The 21,134-nt window shown below is 44.9% G+C and overlaps 6 non-coding genes and 2 pseudogenes across 6 annotated transcripts; all 8 read left to right on the top strand.

Moving 5' to 3' along the window:
• Positions 1-1,337: 1,337 nt before the first annotated feature.
• Positions 1,338-1,528, top strand: LOC130312479 (U2 spliceosomal RNA). The gene has a single exon (XR_008860593.1). It is a non-coding gene; the product is annotated as a U2 spliceosomal RNA (small nuclear RNA).
• A 2,099-nt stretch (positions 1,529-3,627) lies between these two features.
• Positions 3,628-3,818, top strand: LOC130312476 (U2 spliceosomal RNA). The gene has a single exon (XR_008860591.1). It is a non-coding gene; the product is annotated as a U2 spliceosomal RNA (small nuclear RNA).
• A 2,073-nt stretch (positions 3,819-5,891) lies between these two features.
• On the top strand, positions 5,892-6,082 carry LOC130312475 (U2 spliceosomal RNA). The gene has a single exon (XR_008860590.1). It is a non-coding gene; the product is annotated as a U2 spliceosomal RNA (small nuclear RNA).
• Positions 6,083-8,169: 2,087 nt separating this feature from the next.
• LOC130312474 (U2 spliceosomal RNA) lies at positions 8,170-8,360 on the top strand. Its single transcript, XR_008860589.1, has one exon. It is a non-coding gene; the product is annotated as a U2 spliceosomal RNA (small nuclear RNA).
• Positions 8,361-10,447: 2,087 nt separating this feature from the next.
• On the top strand, positions 10,448-10,638 carry LOC130312473 (U2 spliceosomal RNA). The gene has a single exon (XR_008860588.1). It is a non-coding gene; the product is annotated as a U2 spliceosomal RNA (small nuclear RNA).
• Positions 10,639-12,737: 2,099 nt separating this feature from the next.
• Positions 12,738-12,928, top strand: LOC130312472 (U2 spliceosomal RNA). The gene has a single exon (XR_008860587.1). It is a non-coding gene; the product is annotated as a U2 spliceosomal RNA (small nuclear RNA).
• Positions 12,929-15,011: 2,083 nt separating this feature from the next.
• Positions 15,012-15,144, top strand: LOC130312616 (U2 spliceosomal RNA; annotated as a pseudogene).
• Positions 15,145-20,170: 5,026 nt separating this feature from the next.
• Positions 20,171-20,382, top strand: LOC130312595 (U2 spliceosomal RNA; annotated as a pseudogene).
• The last annotated feature ends 752 nt before the right edge of the window (positions 20,383-21,134 follow it).

Below are 21,134 nucleotides of genomic sequence, written 5' to 3'. Positions count from 1 at the left end.
CCAACATGGACTGACATTCTGGCCTACTTTCAGCCGATGCGACTTGTCTGTCGCTGAACAGTCGCTTTTTATGTATTCAGCACCTATGTATAATGTTGTAAAAATGCTCTAGAAGCTAAAGTCGCAGAAATGTCACACATATTTGGCCTGCAACTTTCTGTGCGACAAATTCAGACAGGAAAAATCAGTATAAATCCTTAGAAAATTATCCCCCAGTGTCTCCATCTGCTGGCGGTATTGAATAAGCATTGCTGCACTGATGGGGTATGCATTAGACGAAAAAAAAGAAGAAAAAGAAGAATAATACGCCCAGAAAAGAGGCGAAAAGGAGAAAAACGTAAAAAAACGTGAAAAAAAAGTAAGAGGAAGAGAAGGGAAAAAAAGGTGGAAATGGGTTTAAAAGTGATTTCGGCGGAGAAATATATATATATATATATATATATATATATATATATATATATATACGCGCACACACACACATATATATAAACGTATTCTCCGTTGAGATATTGCAGCCGCTGCTGTGTCCAGGCCCAGGAGCCTTAGCACTGTGCTGTGATGTCACTCAATACCACTGACATCACTAGGTGTAAACAACATCTCTCCTTTGCTGTGTATGTGACTATGGAGCTGTTTGGTGATGTCGTCTATTATGGCCTTCATAGAAGCAACAGGAGATTGTTGCATCCATCTAGAACCCTCAGAACTACAGTGCTATGATGTCACTCACTTCCACAGGCCTTGCAGAGTGTAAACAACAACAACCCAGCTTTGTTGTGTATGTAACCATAGGGATTTGTGATGTCACCTAGAACCTTCACAGCAGCGACAGCTTTATGAGGAGCATCAGCACTGCTCTGCCTGAGCAGAACCATCACCGCCATAGGTTGTCAAATAACCCGGGTTTAACCCACACAGGTAAGTCCAATGGGGTGCAGGCATGTCCTCTATGCTTACAGCTTCCCGTGGGTGTTGGTTTGATACCGTTTGGGGACAGCCAAGGAGGCATCTGCAGGCAACAAAGGTAGGTGTGTGCTTGTGTGTGTGTTTCCTATGCAGATCCTAAGCCCAGTGTCACATGCAAGTAGGAGGAGTAAGAAGGGTTCCTGGCAAATCCGGGTTATGGATTGCATTTAAAAAGGCCCCGTGGGAGTGCAATGGGCCCCTGTCTTGCTGCTTAGCAATAATGGTATGGGTTTAGGTTCTGCTGTGTGTACTGGTGGTTGACTGCCCCCCAGCCCAGAGTGTGCATGGAAAATTGTCTGGCAGCCTCCCTGACAGCAAGCAGTGATAGTGCCCATGAAGGGCACCTTGTTGGGCCCGCCCCTTTCACGGTTATCGCTTCTCGGCCTTTTGGCTAAGATCAAGTGTAGTATCTGTTCTTATCAGTTTAATATCTGATACGTCCCCTATCTGGGGACCATATATTAAATGGATTTTTGAGAACGGGGGCCGATTTCGAAGCTTGCTTCCGTCGCCCTATGCATTGACCCGATATGGCAGTATCTTCGGGTACAGTGCACCACCCCCTTACAGGGTTAAAAAGAAAGATTCCTACTTTCATTGCTACCTGCTTGCTGGCTAGCCAGCTAGCCAGCCCTGTGGGCCTTGCTGCTGCTGCAGCCAAAAAACAAAAGGTGGTGCTGCTGCTGCTTCTGCTGCTTCTGCTTCTGCTTGTGTCTGGCCGCTGTTGGAGCGTCCAGGCACAGGACTTCTGCTGCTGCTGACTAAATGGCCTCCTTAATTGGATCATTTGAGTAGCCAGCACACCTGTGCAGGTAGGGCATGACATGATAGGCAGCTGCCTTGATAGCGGGTGGGTGCTGAATGTTCCTAATTGACAAAATAAGATTAATGCTTATGAAGAAATATAAAATCTCATCCCTTCCCCAATATCGCGCCACACCCCTACCCCTTAATTCCCTGGTTGAACTTGATGGACATATGTCTTTTTTCGACCGTACTAACTATGTAACTATGTAACATAACATGGGGGGGGGGGGGGGGGGTCTCCTGGCTGTTCACACAGGTGTGTCATTGCTGTACATTGACCATGCATTGCTTCTGTGGTATTGCAAAGGCAAAGACAAATGCTTCCAGCCATCCATTGCACTAATGGATTGGTCATCAGCTGGCTGTCTATGTCCCGCATCAATATAGACCAAAGTACAGAGGGTTAGGCTATGCTATTGTGCACCTACCTGATGCATCAGAAGGTGCGAGGCCCTTGCTAAATTCTGTGCACAGACTTTGAGATCTATACTTTAGACTGTATCTAAACCTGCTCCAACATGGACTGACATTCTGGCCTACTTTCAGCCGATGCGACTTGTCTGTCGCTGAACAGTCGCTTTTTATGTATTCAGCACCTATGTATAATGTTGTAAAAATGCTCTAGAAGCTAAAGTCGCAGAAATGTCACACATATTTGGCCTGCAACTTTCTGTGCGACAAATTCAGACAGGAAAAATCAGTATAAATCCTTAGAAAATTATCCCCCAGTGTCTCCATCTGCTGGCGGTATTGAATAAGCATTGCTGCACTGATGGGGTATGCATTAGACGAAAAAAAAGAAGAAAAAGAAGAATAATACGCCCAGAAAAGAGGCGAAAAGGAGAAAAACGTAAAAAAACGTGAAAAAAAAGTAAGAGGAAGAGAAGGGAAAAAAAGGTGGAAATGGGTTTAAAAGTGATTTCGGCGGAGAAATATATATATATATATATATATATATATATATATATATATATATATATACGCGCACACACACACATATATATAAACGTATTCTCCGTTGAGATATTGCAGCCGCTGCTGTGTCCAGGCCCAGGAGCCTTAGCACTGTGCTGTGATGTCACTCAATACCACTGACATCACTAGGTGTAAACAACATCTCTCCTTTGCTGTGTATGTGACTATGGAGCTGTTTGGTGATGTCGTCTATTATGGCCTTCATAGAAGCAACAGGAGATTGTTGCATCCATCTAGAACCCTCAGAACTACAGTGCTATGATGTCACTCACTTCCACAGGCCTTGCAGAGTGTAAACAACAACAACCCAGCTTTGTTGTGTATGTAACCATAGGGATTTGTGATGTCACCTAGAACCTTCACAGCAGCGACAGCTTTATGAGGAGCATCAGCACTGCTCTGCCTGAGCAGAACCATCACCGCCATAGGTTGTCAAATAACCCGGGTTTAACCCACACAGGTAAGTCCAATGGGGTGCAGGCATGTCCTCTATGCTTACAGCTTCCCGTGGGTGTTGGTTTGATACCGTTTGGGGACAGCCAAGGAGGCATCTGCAGGCAACAAAGGTAGGTGTGTGCTTGTGTGTGTGTTTCCTATGCAGATCCTAAGCCCAGTGTCACATGCAAGTAGGAGGAGTAAGAAGGGTTCCTGGCAAATCCGGGTTATGGATTGCATTTAAAAAGGCCCCGTGGGAGTGCAATGGGCCCCTGTCTTGCTGCTTAGCAATAATGGTATGGGTTTAGGTTCTGCTGTGTGTACTGGTGGTTGACTGCCCCCCAGCCCAGAGTGTGCATGGAAAATTGTCTGGCAGCCTCCCTGACAGCAAGCAGTGATAGTGCCCATGAAGGGCACCTTGTTGGGCCCGCCCCTTTCACGGTTATCGCTTCTCGGCCTTTTGGCTAAGATCAAGTGTAGTATCTGTTCTTATCAGTTTAATATCTGATACGTCCCCTATCTGGGGACCATATATTAAATGGATTTTTGAGAACGGGGGCCGATTTCGAAGCTTGCTTCCGTCGCCCTATGCATTGACCCGATATGGCAGTATCTTCGGGTACAGTGCACCACCCCCTTACAGGGTTAAAAAGAAAGATTCCTACTTTCATTGCTACCTGCTTGCTGGCTAGCCAGCTAGCCAGCCCTGTGGGCCTTGCTGCTGCTGCAGCCAAAAAACAAAAGGTGGTGCTGCTGCTGCTTCTGCTGCTTCTGCTTCTGCTTGTGTCTGGCCGCTGTTGGAGCGTCCAGGCACAGGACTTCTGCTGCTGCTGACTAAATGGCCTCCTTAATTGGATCATTTGAGTAGCCAGCACACCTGTGCAGGTAGGGCATGACATGATAGGCAGCTGCCTTGATAGCGGGTGGGTGCTGAATGTTCCTAATTGACAAAATAAGATTAATGCTTATGAAGAAATATAAAATCTCATCCCTTCCCCAATATCGCGCCACACCCCTACCCCTTAATTCCCTGGTTGAACTTGATGGACATATGTCTTTTTTCGACCGTACTAACTATGTAACTATGTAACATAACATGGGGGGGGGGGGGGGGTCTCCTGGCTGTTCACACAGGTGTGTCATTGCTGTACATTGACCATGCATTGCTTCTGTGGTATTGCAAAGGCAAAGACAAATGCTTCCAGCCATCCATTGCACTAATGGATTGGTCATCAGCTGGCTGTCTATGTCCCGCATCAATATAGACCAAAGTACAGAGGGTTAGGCTATGCTATTATGCACCTACCTGATGCATCAGAAGGTGCGAGGCCCTTGCTAAATTCTGTGCACAGACTTTGAGATCTATACTTTAGACTGTATCTAAACCTGCTCCAACATGGACTGACATTCTGGCCTACTTTCAGCCGATGCGACTTGTCTGTCGCTGAACAGTCGCTTTTTATGTATTCAGCACCTATGTATAATGTTGTAAAAATGCTCTAGAAGCTAAAGTCGCAGAAATGTCACACATATTTGGCCTGCAACTTTCTGTGCGACAAATTCAGACAGGAAAAATCAGTATAAATCCTTAGAAAATTATCCCCCAGTGTCTCCATCTGCTGGCGGTATTGAATAAGCATTGCTGCACTGATGGGATATGCATTAGACGAAAAAAAAGAAGAAAAAGAAGAATAATACGCCCAGAAAAGAGGCGAAAAGGAGAAAAACGTAAAAAAACGTGAAAAAAAAGTAAGAGGAAGAGAAGGGAAAAAAAGGTGGAAATGGGTTTAAAAGTGATTTTGGCGGAGAAATATATATATATATATATATATATACGCGCACACACACACATATATATAAACGTATTCTCCGTTGAGATATTGCAGCCGCTGCTGTGTCCAGGCCCAGGAGCCTTAGCACTGTGCTGTGATGTCACTCAATACCACTGACATCACTAGGTGTAAACAACATCTCTCCTTTGCTGTGTATGTGACTATGGAGCTGTTTGGTGATGTCGTCTATTATGGCCTTCATAGAAGCAACAGGAGATTGTTGCATCCATCTAGAACCGTCAGAACTACAGTGCTATGATGTCACTCACTTCCACAGGCCTTGCAGAGTGTAAACAACAACAACCCAGCTTTGTTGTGTATGTAACCATAGGGATTTGTGATGTCACCTAGAACCTTCACAGCAGCGACAGCTTTATGAGGAGCATCAGCACTGCTCTGCCTGAGCAGAACCATCACCGCCATAGGTTGTCAAATAACCCGGGTTTAACCCACACAGGTAAGTCCAATGGGGTGCAGGCATGTCCTCTATGCTTACAGCTTCCCGTGGGTGTTGGTTTGATACCGTTTGGGGACAGCCAAGGAGGCATCTGCAGGCAACAAAGGTAGGTGTGTGCTTGTGTGTGTGTTTCCTATGCAGATCCTAAGCCCAGTGTCACATGCAAGTAGGAGGAGTAAGAAGGGTTCCTGGCAAATCCGGGTTATGGATTGCATTTAAAAAGGCCCCGTGGGAGTGCAATGGGCCCCTGTCTTGCTGCTTAGCAATAATGGTATGGGTTTAGGTTCTGCTGTGTGTACTGGTGGTTGACTGCCCCCCAGCCCAGAGTGTGCATGGAAAATTGTCTGGCAGCCTCCCTGACAGCAAGCAGTGATAGTGCCCATGAAGGGCACCTTGTTGGGCCCGCCCCTTTCACGGTTATCGCTTCTCGGCCTTTTGGCTAAGATCAAGTGTAGTATCTGTTCTTATCAGTTTAATATCTGATACGTCCCCTATCTGGGGACCATATATTAAATGGATTTTTGAGAACGGGGGCCGATTTCGAAGCTTGCTTCCGTCGCCCTATGCATTGACCCGATATGGCAGTATCTTCGGGTACAGTGCACCACCCCCTTACAGGGTTAAAAAGAAAGATTCCTACTTTCATTGCTACCTGCTTGCTGGCTAGCCAGCTAGCCAGCCCTGTGGGCCTTGCTGCTGCTGCAGCCAAAAAACAAAAGGTGGTGCTGCTGCTGCTTCTGCTGCTTCTGCTTCTGCTTGTGTCTGGCCGCTGTTGGAGCGTCCAGGCACAGGACTTCTGCTGCTGCTGACTAAATGGCCTCCTTAATTGGATCATTTGAGTAGCCAGCACACCTGTGCAGGTAGGGCATGACATGATAGGCAGCTGCCTTGATAGCGGGTGGGTGCTGAATGTTCCTAATTGACAAAATAAGATTAATGCTTATGAAGAAATATAAAATCTCATCCCTTCCCCAATATCGCGCCACACCCCTACCCCTTAATTCCCTGGTTGAACTTGATGGACATATGTCTTTTTTCGACCGTACTAACTATGTAACTATGTAACATAACATGGGGGGGGGGGGTCTCCTGGCTGTTCACACAGGTGTGTCATTGCTGTACATTGACCATGCATTGCTTCTGTGGTATTGCAAAGGCAAAGACAAATGCTTCCAGCCATCCATTGCACTAATGGATTGGTCATCAGCTGGCTGTCTATGTCCCGCATCAATATAGACCAAAGTACAGAGGGTTAGGCTATGCTATTGTGCACCTACCTGATGCATCAGAAGGTGCGAGGCCCTTGCTAAATTCTGTGCACAGACTTTGAGATCTATACTTTAGACTGTATCTAAACCTGCTCCAACATGGACTGACATTCTGGCCTACTTTCAGCCGATGCGACTTGTCTGTCGCTGAACAGTCGCTTTTTATGTATTCAGCACCTATGTATAATGTTGTAAAAATGCTCTAGAAGCTAAAGTCGCAGAAATGTCACACATATTTGGCCTGCAACTTTCTGTGCGACAAATTCAGACAGGAAAAATCAGTATAAATCCTTAGAAAATTATCCCCCAGTGTCTCCATCTGCTGGCGGTATTGAATAAGCATTGCTGCACTGATGGGATATGCATTAGACGAAAAAAAAGAAGAAAAAGAAGAATAATACGCCCAGAAAAGAGGCGAAAAGGAGAAAAACGTAAAAAAACGTGAAAAAAAAGTAAGAGGAAGAGAAGGGAAAAAAAGGTGGAAATGGGTTTAAAAGTGATTTTGGCGGAGAAATATATATATATATATATATATATATATATATATATATATATACGCGCACACACACACATATATATAAACGTATTCTCCGTTGAGATATTGCAGCCGCTGCTGTGTCCAGGCCCAGGAGCCTTAGCACTGTGCTGTGATGTCACTCAATACCACTGACATCACTAGGTGTAAACAACATCTCTCCTTTGCTGTGTATGTGACTATGGAGCTGTTTGGTGATGTCGTCTATTATGGCCTTCATAGAAGCAACAGGAGATTGTTGCATCCATCTAGAACCCTCAGAACTACAGTGCTATGATGTCACTCACTTCCACAGGCCTTGCAGAGTGTAAACAACAACAACCCAGCTTTGTTGTGTATGTAACCATAGGGATTTGTGATGTCACCTAGAACCTTCACAGCAGCGACAGCTTTATGAGGAGCATCAGCACTGCTCTGCCTGAGCAGAATCATCACCGCCATAGGTTGTCAAATAACCCGGGTTTAACCCACACAGGTAAGTCCAATGGGGTGCAGGCATGTCCTCTATGCTTACAGCTTCCCGTGGGTGTTGGTTTGATACCGTTTGGGGACAGCCAAGGAGGCATCTGCAGGCAACAAAGGTAGGTGTGTGCTTGTGTGTGTGTTTCCTATGCAGATCCTAAGCCCAGTGTCACATGCAAGTAGGAGGAGTAAGAAGGGTTCCTGGCAAATCCGGGTTATGGATTGCATTTAAAAAGGCCCCGTGGGAGTGCAATGGGCCCCTGTCTTGCTGCTTAGCAATAATGGTATGGGTTTAGGTTCTGCTGTGTGTACTGGTGGTTGACTGCCCCCCAGCCCAGAGTGTGCATGGAAAATTGTCTGGCAGCCTCCCTGACAGCAAGCAGTGATAGTGCCCATGAAGGGCACCTTGTTGGGCCCGCCCCTTTCACGGTTATCGCTTCTCGGCCTTTTGGCTAAGATCAAGTGTAGTATCTGTTCTTATCAGTTTAATATCTGATACGTCCCCTATCTGGGGACCATATATTAAATGGATTTTTGAGAACGGGGGCCGATTTCGAAGCTTGCTTCCGTCGCCCTATGCATTGACCCGATATGGCAGTATCTTCGGGTACAGTGCACCACCCCCTTACAGGGTTAAAAAGAAAGATTCCTACTTTCATTGCTACCTGCTTGCTGGCTAGCCAGCTAGCCAGCCCTGTGGGCCTTGCTGCTGCTGCAGCCAAAAAACAAAAGGTGGTGCTGCTGCTGCTTCTGCTGCTTCTGCTTCTGCTTGTGTCTGGCCGCTGTTGGAGCGTCCAGGCACAGGACTTCTGCTGCTGCTGACTAAATGGCCTCCTTAATTGGATCATTTGAGTAGCCAGCACACCTGTGCAGGTAGGGCATGACATGATAGGCAGCTGCCTTGATAGCGGGTGGGTGCTGAATGTTCCTAATTGACAAAATAAGATTAATGCTTATGAAGAAATATAAAATCTCATCCCTTCCCCAATATCGCGCCACACCCCTACCCCTTAATTCCCTGGTTGAACTTGATGGACATATGTCTTTTTTCGACCGTACTAACTATGTAACTATGTAACATAACATGGGGGGGGGGGGGGGGTCTCCTGGCTGTTCACACAGGTGTGTCATTGCTGTACATTGACCATGCATTGCTTCTGTGGTATTGCAAAGGCAAAGACAAATGCTTCCAGCCATCCATTGCACTAATGGATTGGTCATCAGCTGGCTGTCTATGTCCCGCATCAATATAGACCAAAGTACAGAGGGTTAGGCTATGCTATTGTGCACCTACCTGATGCATCAGAAGGTGCGAGGCCCTTGCTAAATTCTGTGCACAGACTTTGAGATCTATACTTTAGACTGTATCTAAACCTGCTCCAACATGGACTGACATTCTGGCCTACTTTCAGCCGATGCGACTTGTCTGTCGCTGAACAGTCGCTTTTTATGTATTCAGCACCTATGTATAATGTTGTAAAAATGCTCTAGAAGCTAAAGTCGCAGAAATGTCACACATATTTGGCCTGCAACTTTCTGTGCGACAAATTCAGACAGGAAAAATCAGTATAAATCCTTAGAAAATTATCCCCCAGTGTCTCCATCTGCTGGCGGTATTGAATAAGCATTGCTGCACTGATGGGGTATGCATTAGACGAAAAAAAAGAAGAAAAAGAAGAATAATACGCCCAGAAAAGAGGCGAAAAGGAGAAAAACGTAAAAAAACGTGAAAAAAAAGTAAGAGGAAGAGAAGGGAAAAAAAGGTGGAAATGGGTTTAAAAGTGATTTCGGCGGAGAAATATATATATATATATATATATATATATATATATATATATACGCGCACACACACACATATATATAAACGTATTCTCCGTTGAGATATTGCAGCCGCTGCTGTGTCCAGGCCCAGGAGCCTTAGCACTGTGCTGTGATGTCACTCAATACCACTGACATCACTAGGTGTAAACAACATCTCTCCTTTGCTGTGTATGTGACTATGGAGCTGTTTGGTGATGTCGTCTATTATGGCCTTCATAGAAGCAACAGGAGATTGTTGCATCCATCTAGAACCCTCAGAACTACAGTGCTATGATGTCACTCACTTCCACAGGCCTTGCAGAGTGTAAACAACAACAACCCAGCTTTGTTGTGTATGTAACCATAGGGATTTGTGATGTCACCTAGAACCTTCACAGCAGCGACAGCTTTATGAGGAGCATCAGCACTGCTCTGCCTGAGCAGAACCATCACCGCCATAGGTTGTCAAATAACCCGGGTTTAACCCACACAGGTAAGTCCAATGGGGTGCAGGCATGTCCTCTATGCTTACAGCTTCCCGTGGGTGTTGGTTTGATACCGTTTGGGGACAGCCAAGGAGGCATCTGCAGGCAACAAAGGTAGGTGTGTGCTTGTGTGTGTTTCCTATGCAGATCCTAAGCCCAGTGTCACATGCAAGTAGGAGGAGTAAGAAGGGTTCCTGGCAAATCCGGGTTATGGATTGCATTTAAAAAGGCCCCGTGGGAGTGCAATGGGCCCCTGTCTTGCTGCTTAGCAATAATGGTATGGGTTTAGGTTCTGCTGTGTGTACTGGTGGTTGACTGCCCCCCAGCCCAGAGTGTGCATGGAAAATTGTCTGGCAGCCTCCCTGACAGCAAGCAGTGATAGTGCCCATGAAGGGCACCTTGTTGGGCCCGCCCCTTTCACGGTTATCGCTTCTCGGCCTTTTGGCTAAGATCAAGTGTAGTATCTGTTCTTATCAGTTTAATATCTGATACGTCCCCTATCTGGGGACCATATATTAAATGGATTTTTGAGAACGGGGGCCGATTTCGAAGCTTGCTTCCGTCGCCCTATGCATTGACCCGATATGGCAGTATCTTCGGGTACAGTGCACCACCCCCTTACAGGGTTAAAAAGAAAGATTCCTACTTTCATTGCTACCTGCTTGCTGGCTAGCCAGCTAGCCAGCCCTGTGGGCCTTGCTGCTGCTGCAGCCAAAAAACAAAAGGTGGTGCTGCTGCTGCTTCTGCTGCTTCTGCTTCTGCTTGTGTCTGGCCGCTGTTGGAGCGTCCAGGCACAGGACTTCTGCTGCTGCTGACTAAATGGCCTCCTTAATTGGATCATTTGAGTAGCCAGCACACCTGTGCAGGTAGGGCATGACATGATAGGCAGCTGCCTTGATAGCGGGTGGGTGCTGAATGTTCCTAATTGACAAAATAAGATTAATGCTTATGAAGAAATATAAAATCTCATCCCTTCCCCAATATCGCGCCACACCCCTACCCCTTAATTCCCTGGTTGAACTTGATGGACATATGTCTTTTTTCGACCGTACTAACTATGTAACTATGTAACATAACATGGGGGGGGGGGGGGGGGGTCTCCTGGCTGTTCACACAGGTGTGTCATTGCTGTACATTGACCATGCATTGCTTCTGTGGTATTGCAAAGGCAAAGACAAATGCTTCCAGCCATCCATTGCACTAATGGATTGGTCATCAGCTGGCTGTCTATGTCCCGCATCAATATAGACCAAAGTACAGAGGGTTAGGCTATGCTATTGTGCACCTACCTGATGCATCAGAAGGTGCGAGGCCCTTGCTAAATTCTGTGCACAGACTTTGAGATCTATACTTTAGACTGTATCTAAACCTGCTCCAACATGGACTGACATTCTGGCCTACTTTCAGCCGATGCGACTTGTCTGTCGCTGAACAGTCGCTTTTTATGTATTCAGCACCTATGTATAATGTTGTAAAAATGCTCTAGAAGCTAAAGTCGCAGAAATGTCACACATATTTGGCCTGCAACTTTCTGTGCGACAAATTCAGACAGGAAAAATCAGTATAAATCCTTAGAAAATTATCCCCCAGTGTCTCCATCTGCTGGCGGTATTGAATAAGCATTGCTGCACTGATGGGGTATGCATTAGACGAAAAAAAAGAAGAAAAAGAAGAATAATACGCCCAGAAAAGAGGCGAAAAGGAGAAAAACGTAAAAAAACGTGAAAAAAAAGTAAGAGGAAGAGAAGGGAAAAAAAGGTGGAAATGGGTTTAAAAGTGATTTCGGCGGAGAAATATATATATATATATATATATATATATATATATATATATATATATATACGCGCACACACACACATATATATAAACGTATTCTCCGTTGAGATATTGCAGCCGCTGCTGTGTCCAGGCCCAGGAGCCTTAGCACTGTGCTGTGATGTCACTCAATACCACTGACATCACTAGGTGTAAACAACATCTCTCCTTTGCTGTGTATGTGACTATGGAGCTGTTTGGTGATGTCGTCTATTATGGCCTTCATAGAAGCAACAGGAGATTGTTGCATCCATCTAGAACCCTCAGAACTACAGTGCTATGATGTCACTCACTTCCACAGGCCTTGCAGAGTGTAAACAACAACAACCCAGCTTTGTTGTGTATGTAACCATAGGGATTTGTGATGTCACCTAGAACCTTCACAGCAGCGACAGCTTTATGAGGAGCATCAGCACTGCTCTGCCTGAGCAGAACCATCACCGCCATAGGTTGTCAAATAACCCGGGTTTAACCCACACAGGTAAGTCCAATGGGGTGCAGGCATGTCCTCTATGCTTACAGCTTCCCGTGGGTGTTGGTTTGATAGCGTTTGGGGACAGCCAAGGAGGCATCTGCAGGCAACAAAGGTAGGTGTGTGCTTGTGTGTGTGTTTCCTATGCAGATCCTAAGCCCAGTGTCACATGCAAGTAGGAGGAGTAAGAAGGGTTCCTGGCAAATCCGGGTTATGGATTGCATTTAAAAAGGCCCCGTGGGAGTGCAATGGGCCCCTGTCTTGCTGCTTAGCAATAATGGTATGGGTTTAGGTTCTGCTGTGTGTACTGGTGGTTGACTGCCCCCCAGCCCAGAGTGTGCATGGAAAATTGTCTGGCAGCCTCCCTGACAGCAAGCAGTGATAGTGCCCATGAAGGGCACCTTGTTGGGCCCGCCCCTTTCACGGTTATCGCTTCTCGGCCTTTTGGCTAAGATCAAGTGTAGTATCTGTTCTTATCAGTTTAATATCTGATACGTCCCCTATCTGGGGACCATATATTAAATGGATTTTTGAGAACGGGGGCCGATTTCGAAGCTTGCTTCCGTCGCCCTATGCATTGACCCGATATGGCAGTATCTTCGGGTACAGTGCACCACCCCCTTACAGGGTTAAAAAGAAAGATTCCTACTTTCATTGCTACCTGCTTGCTGGCTAGCCAGCTAGCCAGCCCTGTGGGCCTTGCTGCTGCTGCAGCCAAAAAACAAAAGGTGGTGCTGCTGCTGCTTCTGCTGCTTCTGCTTCTGCTTGTGTCTGGCCGCTGTTGGAGCGTCCAGGCACAGGACTTCTGCTGCTGCTGACTAAATGGCCTCCTTAATTGGATCATTTGAGTAGCCAGCACACCTGTGCAGGTAGGGCATGACATGATAGGCAGCTGCCTTGATAGCGGGTGGGTGCTGAATGTTCCTAATTGACAAAATAAGATTAATGCTTATGAAGAAATATAAAATCTCATCCCTTCCCCAATATCGCGCCACACCCCTACCACTTAATTCCCTGGTTGAACTTGATGGACATATGTCTTTTTTCGACCGTACTAACTATGTAACTATGTAACATAACATGGGGGGGGGGGGGGTCTCCTGGCTGTTCACACAGGTGTGTCATTGCTGTACATTGACCATGCATTGCTTCTGTGGTATTGCAAAGGCAAAGACAAATGCTTCCAGCCATCCATTGCACTAATGGATTGGTCATCAGCTGGCTGTCTATGTCCCGCATCAATATAGACCAAAGTACAGAGGGTTAGGCTATGCTATTGTGCACCTACCTGATGCATCAGAAGGTGCGAGGCCCTTGCTAAATTCTGTGCACAGACTTTGAGATCTATACTTTAGACTGTATCTAAACCTGCTCCAACATGGACTGACATTCTGGCCTACTTTCAGCCGATGCGACTTGTCTGTCGCTGAACAGTCGCTTTTTATGTATTCAGCACCTATGTATAATGTTGTAAAAATGCTCTAGAAGCTAAAGTCGCAGAAATGTCACACATATTTGGCCTGCAACTTTCTGTGCGACAAATTCAGACAGGAAAAATCAGTATAAATCCTTAGAAAATTATCCCCCAGTGTCTCCATCTGCTGGCGGTATTGAATAAGCATTGCTGCACTGATGGGGTATGCATTAGACGAAAAAAAAGAAGAAAAAGAAGAATAATACGCCCAGAAAAGAGGCGAAAAGGAGAAAAACGTAAAAAAACGTGAAAAAAAAGTAAGAGGAAGAGAAGGGAAAAAAAGGTGGAAATGGGTTTAAAAGTGATTTCGGCGGAGAAATATATATATATATATATATATATATATATATATATACGCGCACACACACACATATATATAAACGTATTCTCCGTTGAGATATTGCAGCCGCTGCTGTGTCCAGGCCCAGGAGCCTTAGCACTGTGCTGTGATGTCACTCAATACCACTGACATCACTAGGTGTAAACAACATCTCTCCTTTGCTGTGTATGTGACTATGGAGCTGTTTGGTGATGTCGTCTATTATGGCCTTCATAGAAGCAACAGGAGATTGTTGCATCCATCTAGAACCCTCAGAACTACAGTGCTATGATGTCACTCACTTCCACAGGCCTTGCAGAGTGTAAACAACAACAACCCAGCTTTGTTGTGTATGTAACCATAGGGATTTGTGATGTCACCTAGAACCTTCACAGCAGCGACAGCTTTATGAGGAGCATCAGCACTGCTCTGCCTGAGCAGAACCATCACCGCCATAGGTTGTCAAATAACCCGGGTTTAACCCACACAGGTAAGTCCAATGGGGTGCAGGCATGTCCTCTATGCTTACAGCTTCCCGTGGGTGTTGGTTTGATACCGTTTGGGGACAGCCAAGGAGGCATCTGCAGGCAACAAAGGTAGGTGTGTGCTTGTGTGTGTGTTTCCTATGCAGATCCTAAGCCCAGTGTCACATGCAAGTAGGAGGAGTAAGAAGGGTTCCTGGCAAATCCGGGTTATGGATTGCATTTAAAAAGGCCCCGTGGGAGTGCAATGGGCCCCTGTCTTGCTGCTTAGCAATAATGGTATGGGTTTAGGTTCTGCTGTGTGTACTGGTGGTTGACTGCCCCCCAGCCCAGAGTGTGCATGGAAAATTGTCTGGCAGCCTCCCTGACAGCAAGCAGTGATAGTGCCCATGAAGGGCACCTTGTTGGGCCCGCCCCTTTCACGGTTATCGCTTCTCGGCCTTTTGGCTAAGATCAAGTGTAGTAATACAGGAGATCTGGTCAGAAGGTACTCGGGTACCCCTCTCCTCGGCCTTGTGGGATCGCCCAGGTTTATTGCCTGGGCTTCACCCACTTGTTGCTATTGGGGAGAGGGCCTAGTCCCAGGGTAACGAGTAGCGATCGCCTCTCAAGACCTTCGGGTGGAGAGAGGTTAGAACCATGGATGATGATCCGGATCCAGGTTCTGTGCCGGCATACGCAAGGATCAAAAACACCGTGAGAGTCATTCTCACGGATGATACCAAAAGGGCGGACGATTTAAAATTCGTAGTAGAGGACGTACTCGGAGGAGTTTTCGGAATACAGAAGGGCGAGATATTGGCAATCCAGGACTACCCGAAGTGTAAAATTTTTGATGTGACGTTCACACAAAATGGCATCCACAGAGATTTTGTTACCAGAGCTGCTGCGAGTAAAGACAAAAAGCTTCAGGGTGTCCGGATTATTGAGCATGTTCTAGACGATATTAAGCTGGTGGTAGTAAAGATGTATTCCCCTTTCGCCAACCTACACGATGTTGAGTTGTTTTTACAAGTCTATTTTAGTAAGGTTGAGTGCAGAGGAAAAATAATGAACAGCTGTGGCATCTGGACATCTAAGTGGAGATTTCAGGTTACATGCAAAAAAGATGCCAGATTGCCAGGGGGAATACAACTACCACCAGCTCGTTTTAAAATAAATAATATGTATGGCGACCTCTTTTATGCGGGGATGCCAAGCTACTGCAGGAAGTGTCACAGATATGGACACACAAAAGAAAACTGTGAAAGTACATGCAAAAAATGTGGTAGCACACAGCACGAGACAGAGAAATGCACAAGAGGAGGGAGGTGCAATTTCTGTCAACAATTCGGTCACCTTTTCTCCTCTTGTCCCCACAGACATAGGACGGAGCAGCAGTGGCAACCCTGGAGGCAGCAAGGACAGCAACCGGGACACCAGCCGAGGCAAGCAGAGCCAGTGATTACCCCCCCACAAGAGGTAAGCGGTGAGATGGAGAAGGAGAAAGACCCCCCTCAGGCAAAAGGAGGGGACCCTAAAGAGCAGAGGATGGCCAAAAAACGTGCAAGTGGTGAAAAAACTGGCCCCCAGGAGCATGCTGGGTTAAGAGAGGAGCGGACGGCGGCCGAATCCGCTCCTCAGCAACCTCTGGCTCAGGGTCCCCCTGAGAGCGATGATCCGGGTGGAGAGGTGAAGGTTAAAAGGCGGAGGGGCTCCAGAAGACTCTATTCGGAGGCGGTCCAGGGGGAGCCGATGGAAGTACCTGCGGATGCAGGGAACCCAAGTGACGTTCCTCCACAGGTCCCCATAGGGGATACCCCCCCTCCTCCCTGCCAGGAGGAGGTTTCAGGGGTGACCGTCTCTGAGGTACCAGAGACGGAACTAAGTGAACACCCGACCCCTATGGAGGGGCAAGAGGTGGAAGAACCCAATGAGTCTGGAGCCCTGATTGCCAGGATGCCCGAGAACAACTATGCCTCAATCATGATGGAGGAGGGGGGTCGGCTGAGTGATGGTGCCTCCTCTCCTGCTTCCTCTATGCGTACAGTTGAGTCAGATTTTGGGGGGTATGAGGCTTCGGAGGGGGAATCAGAGGTGTAAGACGTTTTCTTGTACATTCCCATGGCTGAGTTGTCCGGTCTGTCCTTGAACGTGAGAAGTGTGAGCGCCAGAGTAAGAAGGGTTGCCCTATTTAATTACTTGTCGGTTTTTGCTGCTTCCGTCCTTTTCCTGCAGGAATGTGGCATCCCGCACAGATTAAATTATAAAGAATATGAAGATGATTGGGTGCACGGTCCATCAGTCTGGTCTGGATCAAATGAGTCCAGATCAGCAGGGGTCGCCATACTTTTTAAAGGGAACGTTTTAATTGAGAGTTTTAACGAAATTTTACCAGGCAGAATTTTATTGGTCAGCGCTTTTATTAATGGTATTAAATGGCAGTTTTTAAATTTTTATGGTTCTCCTGATAAGAATGAAAGAATAAAAATGTTAAAGATTTTACCCCTTTTTATTAACAATTCTAGTCCTCTTGTTTTATCAGGTGATTTTAATTGTATTTTAAGGGGAGAACGCCGTTTTTCGAACGCAGTGAGTAGGAACTATGATAAGACGTCTTTTATGTTAAAAAACTTGATTTTAGATTTTAATCTCACTGATGTTTTTAAAAAATGTAATTTTAACGTACCAGAGGAAGACGGTGTTACCTGGAGCAATGCAAGCTGTAGCTCCAGGATAGATTTTATTTTTTGTTCTTATCAAGTACTGCCTTTTAACTGTGATCTTTTTACCAATGTTTTTTCTGACCATAAATTATTGTATTTTAAAGTTAAAAGTGATTTTAAAAGGAGAACTGGTAGGAATGCCTGGAAGTTAAACGTGTCCCTTTTAGAAGATCCGCAGGTTTTATCAGATTTTATCACCTTTTACAAGGAATGCAGACGAGTAAAAGACCCCAACACTCCCACCAGTATCTGGTGGGAAAAAATGAAACTAAAAATAAAAGAATTTTTTATCCGTGTTGGGGTTAGGAAAGCTAAAGAAAAACGTGAATTTTATAATATCCTAAATACTCGTCTGCAAACCCTGTACAAATTCAGAGCACATGGGATGGAGGTGGAGAAGGAGGTACATGATCTTAAAAAAGAAATAACTAAGTGCCTGGAGCAGAAAGGAAAAGAAATTATCTTTAGGTCTCGAATACAGCATCTTGAGGAAAACGAGACCTGCTCCAGGTATTTTTTTAAGAAAATACATGAAAATAGAAGGTTAATAGAAAACATTGAAGGAGTGAATGATGTACAGGGTATTTTAAAAAAGGTGCAAGAGTTTTATGCGGATCTTTTTAATGTAAAACACATTGATGAATGTTTTATGAATGACTCGTTAAAGGAGATCACCAATTTTTTAGATCCTGTCTCACAGTCTTTTTTATTGCAGAATATTTCAGAGCAGGAGATTTTAGAGACCGTCAAGAGTTTTAAAACAGGTAAAGTGCCTGGGCCGGATGGTATACCCATTGAATTTTATGTTACTTTTTATGGTATTTTAAAAGAAGATTTGTTCTCCCTTTTTACGGAAGTCTTTAAGTCTAAAATCCTCCCAGGCTCATGGAAGAAGGGTGATGTCTCCCTGCTATTCAAAAAGGGAGACCGGTCGGAACTCAAAAACTGGAGACCAATCACCCTTCTGAACTGCGACTATAAAATAATGGCGAAACTGTGTGCTAACCGCTTAAAGAACGTAATCCATAAAATAATTCATACAAACCAAGTCTGTGGGGTGCCTGGGAGGAGTTTATGGGAGAACCTAAACCTTTTAAAGGATGTAATTAGCGACACCAAATTAAGAAAAGGAAAGCTGGCGGTTTTATCCATAGATTTTGAAAAAGCTTTCGACAGGGTGTCACATTTTTATCTTTTTAAGGTTTTAGAGAAAATGGGTATACCTGATGGCTTTTTATTGTCTCTTAGAGCTTTCTATGATAACTGTACTAGTAAAATTTTAGTAAATGGTTTTAAGACACAGGGCGTGATTTTAAATTCCGGAGTGAAGCAGGGGTGTCCCTTGTCCCCACTACTCTTCATTTGCGCAATAGAGCCTCTTTTATGTACAATACGAAAGGATAAGCAGATCCATGGAGTCCCCCTGCCAGGAGGAGGGGGACTAGAGGCGAAGGTAGTGGGGTACATGGACGATGTTGCGGTGTTTTGCAGGGACACCCCATCGCTTCAGAAGACGCTAAAACAGATTCAATATTTTAATTGTGCCTCCGGTTTTAAAGTCAATTTTAACAAAAGTAACATTTTAAACATAGGCGGAATGCCTTTGTATGATGTGCCCGTCCCTGTGTCTGAGTCGGTGCAGATTTTAGGTGTCTCCTTTGACGAGTCTAATAATGGTTTTAATAGCTGGGACTTGGTGGCTCAAAAAATAAATAAGAAAATATGTATGTGGAACATGCGAGAACTTACAATGGAAGGGAAGGTTTTAATTACAAAAATGGTGCTTTTACCTATTTTATTGTATTTAAGTCTGGTTTTCCCACCCCCCGAAATGGTTCTAAAGAAAATAACAAAAGCTTGTTTTACTTTCTTTTGGAGTTCTAAGAACGAAAAATTAAAGAGACAAATTGTGATAAAACCGAACTCCAGGGGCGGTAATGATTTTCCAGATTTTAAAGCTTTCCTTTTAATAAAGTTTTTTAGCATGTGTTTTACTACTGTTTTTAAAGATAGCTACTGGTCTTATTTTGTTCGTTTTAATACTGGTTATTTTATGCGGAGGAACGGCTGGTTTTCTACAGTTTTAAGTTGCCCTTATTCTTTGAATTTACCCCCTCAATACATGATTTTAGGAAAAATTTTAAACTTATATAATTTTAAAGGTAAAAGTGTTCAGGATCTGTGCAATAGCAAAAAACTACTAAAGGAAATAAAAGAAACCAGTACCGTGACTCCCATCAAAAATTTTAACGAACAGAAGTGTATACAGATTTGGAAGATGTTGAGTATTAATTATCTTTTTAATTCACAGAAGGACCTGGCCTGGAGCTGCGCACACGAGTGTCTTCCATGCCGGGCATTCCAGCACCGAAGAGGATTATCCAACTCTGCAACCTGCCCGAGGGAGGGATGCCGACAAGAGGAGACCGTGCACCATCTAATATGGACTTGTTTTTACTCGCAGAAAATATGGACAAAGATACTCCCTCTGGTAAAAAGGATAACTGGACTAAAAGACTTAAATATTGCAGTGGTTTTTTGTGGTTGCCTGGAATGCCCAACACGGACTCAAGAGACTATTGCATGGAAGATCATAAACTGTGTGAAGGCAGCTCTGTGGAAGGCCAGGAATATTTTATTGTTCAAGCATGAGGTTTTATCTGTGAAGGACATTTTATCTATCTGTTTTTATGAAATGTACCAGTACTATCTTTTAGACAAGAAGAGATTTCCGCTTTTATCTAGAAAATGGTTTTTAAAAGAATGGAATTCTATCTTGTAAAGCCACCAAGTGTCCATTTTATGTTTTAATATGTTGTAAATATGTTATTTATATGTAACTGTATTTATTGGCATATTTGCACAACTTTGTTAACATTATTTAATTTTTAATAAAGTTGCCCCCGTAAGGGTAGTCAAGTTAAAAAAAAAAAAAAAAAATCTGTTCTTATCAGTTTAATATCTGATACGTCCCCTATCTGGGGACCATATATTAAATGGATTTTTGAGAACGGGGGCCGATTTCGAAGCTTGCTTCCGTCGCCCTATGCATTGACCCGATATGGCAGTATCTTCGGGTACAGTGCACCACCCCCTTACAGGGTTAAAAAGAAAGATTCCTACTTTCATTGCTACCTGCTTGCTGGCTAGCCAGCTAGCCAGCCCTGTGGGCCTTGCTGCTGCTGCAGCCAAAAAACAAAAGGTGGTGCTGCTGCTGCTTCTGCTGCTTCTGCTTCTGCTTGTGTCTGGCCGCTGTTGGAGCGTCCAGGCACAGGACTTCTGCTGCTGCTGACTAAATGGCCTCCTTAATTGGATCATTTGAGTAGCCAGCACACCTGTGCAGGTAGGGCATGACATGATAGGCAGCTGCCTTGATAGCGGGTGGGTGCTGAATGTTCCTAATTGACAAAATAAGATTAATGCTTATGAAGAAATATAAAATCTCATCCCTTCCCCAATATCGCGCCACACCCCTACCCCTTAATTCCCTGGTTGAACTTGATGGACATATGTCTTTTTTCGACCGTACTAACTATGTAACTATGTAACATAACATGGGGGGGGGGGGTCTCCTGGCTGTTCACACAGGTGTGTCATTGCTGTACATTGACCATGCATTGCTTCTGTGGTATTGCAAAGGCAAAGACAAATGCTTCCAGCCATCCATTGCACTAATGGATTGGTCATCAGCTGGCTGTCTATGTCCCGCATCAATATAGACCAAAGTACAGAGGGTTAGGCTATGCTATTGTGCACCTACCTGATGCATCAGAAGGTGCGAGGCCCTTGCTAAATTCTGTGCACAGACTTTGAGATCTATACTTTAGACTGTATCTAAACCTGCT

Source organism: Hyla sarda, unplaced genomic scaffold (genome assembly GCF_029499605.1).
Source record: "Hyla sarda isolate aHylSar1 unplaced genomic scaffold, aHylSar1.hap1 scaffold_172, whole genome shotgun sequence".
In the NCBI taxonomy this organism is placed as follows: Eukaryota; Metazoa; Chordata; class Amphibia; order Anura; family Hylidae; genus Hyla; species Hyla sarda.
Note: the sequence above shows the minus strand (reverse complement) of the source record. Positions and strands in the feature narration are given on the sequence as shown.